Source organism: Aotus nancymaae, unplaced genomic scaffold (assembly GCF_030222135.1).
Source record: "Aotus nancymaae isolate 86718 unplaced genomic scaffold, 86718_ANA_hifiasm-v0.15.2.pri h1tg000092l, whole genome shotgun sequence".
Lineage (NCBI taxonomy): Eukaryota > Metazoa > Chordata > Mammalia > Primates > Aotidae > Aotus > Aotus nancymaae.
This window is the reverse complement of record NW_026988507.1, coordinates 3,587,689-3,594,714: the sequence shown is the minus strand read 5'-3', so window position 1 is coordinate 3,594,714 and position 7,026 is coordinate 3,587,689. Positions and strand designations below refer to the sequence as shown.

Genomic DNA, 7,026 nt, shown 5'->3' with positions numbered 1-7,026 from the left:
TGTGACAAAGTCTCCTGTCTCATTTAGTTGACTTTTAGCAAATAATGTGACCCATCGTGCCAAGTGGATGGGAAGGGAGCTTCTCTTCTTTCCTGGGCAGTAACCAAATGGTCTTGACCAAGATAACTAGTAATTCAGGCTTTGGATCAGTGCTTTTGTGCCCATGACAGAGAAGGGAGAGGTTGATGGACAGTAACATGGTGAGGAGGAAAAGTACATAGACAGTGATCACTGGCAGATTGAAGCAATGATAAATAAAGTAACAACAATAATGGATACCATTTATTCAGCATCTACCATCAGGCCTTTTTCACACGTTCATTTCTCCACAAACCCTGCAAAGTAGCTATTAAAATATCTGTTGTACACATGAGGGAACTTAAGCTCAGAGTGATTACATAATTTGCCCAAATCCAGACACTGGATACATTGGAGTCTGAGCCCCAGTCTATCTGATATCAATGTCCATGGAAGTTCTGCTACCATTCACTGATTCTCCAGATTGATATCCTAAAAATAGTAAAGAGGGTACAAACAATTAAAACAGAAATAAGTTTCACTTAGAGTTATGGATGAGACAAAGAAAGAAGATGAGACACTAAGTCAGCCAGAATGAGAAGAGAGAGGCACAGGAGGGCATCCATGGTCAGGGATTTGAGTGTAGCATAGATTTACTGAAAAGTTCAGGTCATCTGGGTTTTCTAGGCATGTGGATTTAGGACCCCTTTGCTAGGGAAAAAATAAAGCTCGGTTGGAGGGTACCAATAAAAAGTGGAGAATAAATCCCAATACTTTTCCCAGGATTGCCTAAATTCCAGAAAAGTTGAAAAGAAGTGTTCTGTAGAGTCCAAGAAGAAAAATGCCCTTAGGCATTTTTTTTCAGAACTAAAAAGCAATCTTTTTGTCTTTACCAGCATTCAAGTAACTAGAAGTATTCCGGATGGGGCCAAATTTCAAAAAGCTCTGAGTAGGCACACAGGTGCAATGCCACATGCGACAGCTGAGAGGTCACCTCCCCAATCCCCTGTCCCTGCCCCCTGCTCTATCCCTCCCTAGAGCAGCAATGCTAACAGCTGACCTACTGAAACACGCAAATCTAATGTTACATGACAGGGACTAATCCATGTGTGAACTTCTAAAGAGTGAACTCTTCTCTTTTGAGCACTTCAGATTTTCATTGGAAAAATCATATTGTATTGAGAAATATTTCTAGAGACATCTTTGTGTTCTGCTAATTAAGTAGGAGAAGACCTAAATTTCTCTGTCAATCTTTATGAAGGTTTCCCCAGAATACAGGTCTCTCCATTAGGAATACAATAAGTGAGGAGAGCTCAGAGACTGAAATTTTCATCATAAAGAGTGATGCCTAACTACAAAGAGTGTTAGCAAAATTTTAAACACTGGATTATTTTTATGAATAAGACAGTCTCTATATGATCATGACCCCTTCAACTGTACGAATTGCTACACAATGTGCCATGTTCCTTTGTGACTCCAGGGATGAGCTTATTAAGACATGGAGCAATGTACAATGTGAAGCACATAATTTTCTAGACTATATTCAGTAAAAACTATTCCCAAGATAAGTTCTTTGAAAAGTGGGTATCATAGTTAAATCAAATTTGGAATTGCTGCATATAAAAAAGATAATCTTCTGCAGGATTATGATGCACCCTCTTTTCCACAGAGCCTAGACCAGGTCTCAGAATCCTTTCAGTGTGGTGCTCCAGTAAGCTCTACTAATTGACAAGTTTTGGTAGAGGAATGAAAACTATTTACCATCCTTTTTCTCTGGTCTAGTAAGTTTAGAAGCACTTAAAAATGGGATGAGGCCAAAATCAGGGGCTGTTCTGTGGCTTACAACACCAGAGAAGCTATGAAAGAGAGTGCTAGCCCTTTTGTTTAAAGTCTTGAGTGGGAGAGTGTGTTATTTACCAACCGAATCTATAATAGCAAGTTTTGTTTTGATAATGGGTTAGATAAGAAAATGCCTTTGGGTGTTCCTGGGCACAGAAAGAGCTGGGCTTCCTAGCAAAACCAATTGATCTGGAGGCAGACAACCTAGCAGGTAGTACTGCTATAGATTGCAATGTATGAATACAACTTTTCTCCAGGAATTGTATGAATACTGCCACATCAACACGCTAGGGAAGAAAAATCACATAGTTATGTAAATAGATTCATAAAGAGCATTTGACAAAATCCAACACCCATTCATGATAAAAACTCTCATAAAACTAGGAATAGAGGGAGAACTTCTTCAATTTGATAAAAAATATCTACAAAAACCCTACAGCTAATACCATACTTCATGCTGAGAAACTCAAAGCTTTCCCACTGAGATCAAGAACAAGGCAAGAATATTCCTTCTCACTATTGCTTTTCAACACAATATTGGAAGTCCTAACTAATGCAATAAAATAATAAAAGGAAATAAAAGATATATGGATTGATAAGGAAGAAATAAAACATTGCTCACAGATCATATGATTGTCTGTGAAGGAAATCTGAAAGAATCAACAAAAGAATCCTGGAACTGAGTGATGATAATAAGGTTGCATGATAGAAGGTTCATATTCAAAAGTTAATTGCTTTCTTATATACTAGCAATTAATAGGTGGAATTTAAAATAAAAACACAATGCCATTTACATTTGCATGCAAGTAAATGAAATACTTAGGTATAAATCTAACAAAATATGAACAAAAACGCTAAAACTCTGATGAAAGAAATTACAGAAGAACTAAATAAGTGGAGAGATATTCCATGTTCTTATAGAGAGTCCAGTAATAGACCCACATAATACAGTCAACCAATCTTTGACAATAGCAAAGGCAATACAGTGGAGCACAGATAGTCTTTTCAACAAATGATGCCAGAACAATGGGCATTCATATGCAAAAAAAAGAAAGAATCTAGACACAATTCTTACACCCTTCATAAAATAAACCCAAAAGGGATCATATACCTAAAACCAAAATGCAAAACTATAAAACTCCTAGAAGATTAATATTGGAGGCAATCTACATGACCTTGAGTTTTGCAATAATTTGTGTTTTTAGATACACCACCAATGGCTTGATCCATAAATGAAGGAATTGGTAAGCTGAATTTTAGTAAAATTAAAAACTTCTGCTCCATGAAAGGGACTGCCAAGAAAATGAGAATACAAGTGATAGGCTGGGAGAAGATATTTGCAAAAGACATCTTTGATAAAGGACTGTTATTCAAAATATACAGATAAATTTTAAACTCAGCAATAAAAAACAAACACCTCAGCTAAAAAATGGGCCAAAGAACTTAACAGACACATCATCAAAGAAGACATACAGATGGCAAATATGCATGTGAAGTGATGCAGCACATCATATGTCATCAGGGAAACGCAAGTTAAAACAACAACGGATACTGCTACACACTTATTTAAATGGCCAAAATCCAGAACACTGACAACACCAAGAGCTGGTAAGGATGTGGAGCAACAGGAATCTCATTCATTGCTGGTGGAAACACAAAATTGTACAGCCACTTTGGAAGACAGTAGGGCAGTTTCTTAGTAAACAAAACATACTTGACTGTACTATATAGCAAACACTGTCCTTGGTATTTGCCAAAAGTAGTTGAAAATTTATATTCACACAAAACTCTGCATAGAGATCTTTATAGAAGCTTCATTCATAATTGCCAATACTTGGATGCAACCAAGATATCTTTCAGTAGGTGAATGGGTAAATAACATGTGGTACATCTAGGCAATGCAATATTATTGAGTGCTTAAGATGAAATGAGCTATCAAACCATGAAAAGACATGGAGGAATCTTAGATGCATATTACCAAGTGAAAGAAGTCAATCTGACAAGGCATATACTGTATGATTCTAATGATATGGCATTCCATAAAAGGAAAAACTGTGAAGGCAGTAATATGATCAGTGGTTGTGAGGAGTTAGTGGGGAGCATGGGGTGAATAGAGAGAGAAGAGAGGATGTTTAGGGCAGTGAAACTACTCTATATGTTGCTATCATAGTGAATTCATGTCATACATTGTTCAAAACCCATAGAATGTATACGACCAAGGTTAAAGCCTAATATAAAATATGGATCTTGGGTGACAATGTAGGTTCATTGATTGTAACGAATGTACCACTCTGGTGGGGAATGTTGATAGTAGGGGAGTATGTATATGTGTGTGTGTAGGGGAGGAGGGAGTATGTGGGAAATCTCTGAATTCTATGCTCAATTTTACTGTGAATCTAAAGCTGTTCTGGAAAATAGTCTGCTTAATAAAAAAAACTATATATTTAAAAATATAATTATTATTCTCTCATACACATTCTTTGTCCTGTTTTCTCTTATTTCTTTTTCTAGCATTCCTACTAGTCAGGTATTCAACTTCTTAGCTTAACCTTCTAATTTTACTTCTTTTTCTTTCCATTTCCCATATTTTTTGTCTTTGTGTTCTACTTTCTGGGAAATATCTCATTATATTCAGAACTTCCAGTTGATTTTTTTTCTGTGGTATTTAAAAATTTCCATAATAAATAAAAAACTTTCATCTCTGAGTTTTTTCCCCCACTCCCTGTGTCCCCCGACACAGATTCTGTTTTTTTATTTCATGGTTGCAGTATCTTTTCTTATGTATATAGGTTGATTTTGTTTTTGTTTTGTTTTGTTTGTTTATTTGTTTTTGCAAGTGAATTGTAATGTACTCTGGTTTTAACAACGGTTATACAAAGTCACAGTTTTTCCCAGGAAACCATTCACTTCATAGTTGCAAAAACACACAACGTAGTTGCTTTTCTGTTAAGGTCTACCACGCTTTCAGCTAGCTGGATGTTTAACCATTCACTTCAAATTTACATGCCCAGCCAGGTATGGTGATGTGGGCCTGTAGTCCCAACTACTTTGAAGGCTGAGGCAGGAGGACCACTTGATCCCAGGAGTTCAAAGTTATCCTGGGCAACATAGAAGACCCTCCAGAAATTATCCAAGGAGTGAGATAAACATTACAATCCCCATAAACTGGGTAAATGACACGACGGAGTGAAAAATGACCACACATGCCATAAAGCAACGTTGAAGGAAATTCCTGCTGCAATAAAGGCGTCAGTGGTAATGGGTATCCAGGCTGGATACTTGACATCATATTCTCCAGTTCCACAATGCCATTCCAGATGGACGATGCAGTAAAACGCAACTGATAAGCTGACAAGCAACAAGGCACTGCCACAGAGAAACCAGCTGCTAGTGTGAAAGCTTTCTTTGAGGGTTTTAAAGAAGTCAGCATAATAGGTCACAACAATGGGTGCCCAAAAGCAGAATCCAGAATGGATATTAAGTCTTGGAAGCGGCTTCTGCGGCTTCTCCTTTTTCTCAACAGCTGTAGAAGTTTCCAGCCCAGCGTCACCCTCGCGGTCCGGCTGGGCCTCCGCGTCAGGCAGGAGCAGGAATCGCCGCCGGAGCTGCTGCCGGGCCGCGAAATGTCCATCTTGGTATGGCTCCGAAATGCCAGGTTGATGTTTATCATGGTTTTATTTTTATGTTTCACCCTTTTTCCTTAAATGTTTGGGGTTCCGTTAAGTTTTAGTTTTTTAATGTCTATATATTTTTTACATTTGAAGCTTTCCTCCTATGTCTGGAGGTTTTGTCTCTCCACGTACAGTTAAGAGTGAGGCATCATAAAACTGGCCGGGAACTAAGTTCAGAGTATTATTGTAGATGGTAGTGATGGCAGCTGCAGGCTGCTGTCACACCAGTGGCTGCCGGGAGGGCTCAGGGAAGAGGCAGACAGCCCTCCTGCAGCCCACGGCACTGGGGGCTACTGCTGTGGGGCTCGGTTGGGTTGCCTGCTGGTGGAGGGGCAGCGGGGCAAGGGAGCAGTGCGGGTGGGCAGACAGGGGCCCCGAAGTGGCGCTGGGCCCGGGGCAGTGCCATGGAGTGTGAGAGCTGGCCCCAGGGCGTGGGACTGGGGTCGTGCTTTCAAGGCCCAGGGTGGGAAGTGGAAGTGGCGTCCTGGCCAATGGCACAGCCACTGTGCCCACCCCATGGAGGGTGCTGGGTTCCTTTGCCTTGGAAGGAGGCTCTGTGTAAGGCCACCCAGGTCTGCATCCCCAGGGTCCACTCCACATGGGGGTGACTGCCGAGCCTGACACTCCCAATGGCTGGGTCAGGGCCGCAATCCACTCAGCCGTGGGCTACCCCTGAATGCTGGGAAAATAGGAGCGTTCATGGCAATGTGGCCTCTGCCCCGATGCCAGCTGTGGCACAGCCAGGACCTGGAGTGCCCACCCAAGGCTGTGAGGGAGTGTGGCTGAGGCTGCATGCCTTCCCAAGTCGGGGCTGTGGACTGGGACTCTTTGCACTCTTGGGGGCCCAGGAAGGCCCTGACTGCCCTTGCAGGCTCTGAGGTGCCTGCTCCTGCTGCCTGGCCTCTCTCCACTCCCAGCGCCCTCTCTGATCTTGGAGCAGGGTTGGGACTGAGTCCAGCACTGTCACAGTCTAGCTGGGTATGCTTGTGCTGAGGGAAGTGCTGACATAACAGGCCCTGCTGCCTCAGCCACCTCCATACTTTGAATGCTGACAAGCCTGAGGGCAGGGAAGCTGAGGGGGGTCACTGAAGGTGGCTGGGAGCAGTCTTGCTGGTGCCCATCGGTGTGAGCAGCCTGGGTGCCATGGACAGCAGCAGGAAACAGACGGGCTTCTGGTAGGAAAGGGGTGGGTCCCCAGTGAGGGCCTGAATGCTGGGGACCAGGCTGCCAGTCCCACAGATTGGAGTGGGGACTTGTGGTGCCCTTTCTGGACTGCCCATGGCCACCCATGGACTCATTGGCAGGCGTTTCCTCTCCTCTACTGCCCATAGAAGCCTCAGGCTCAGCCAGAGTAGAGTAGATGACAGAGAGACGAAGAGTTACCCTCTGCTAGGAACTGAACACTTGGGACACCTTGGCTGTGGAAAGGAGCTACCACTCTGGGTCCTTTTTGAGCTCTTCTGTTGCTCGATAAAGCTCCTCTTCCTCTTCCTCACCT

At 42.2% G+C, this 7,026-nt stretch overlaps 1 pseudogene; it reads right to left on the bottom strand.

Annotated features, from left to right (window-relative positions):
* Nucleotides 1-4,983: 4,983 nt before the first annotated feature.
* On the bottom strand, nt 4,984-6,128 carry LOC105721839 (transmembrane protein 128-like; annotated as a pseudogene).
* Between the last annotated feature and the right edge of the window lie 898 nt (nt 6,129-7,026).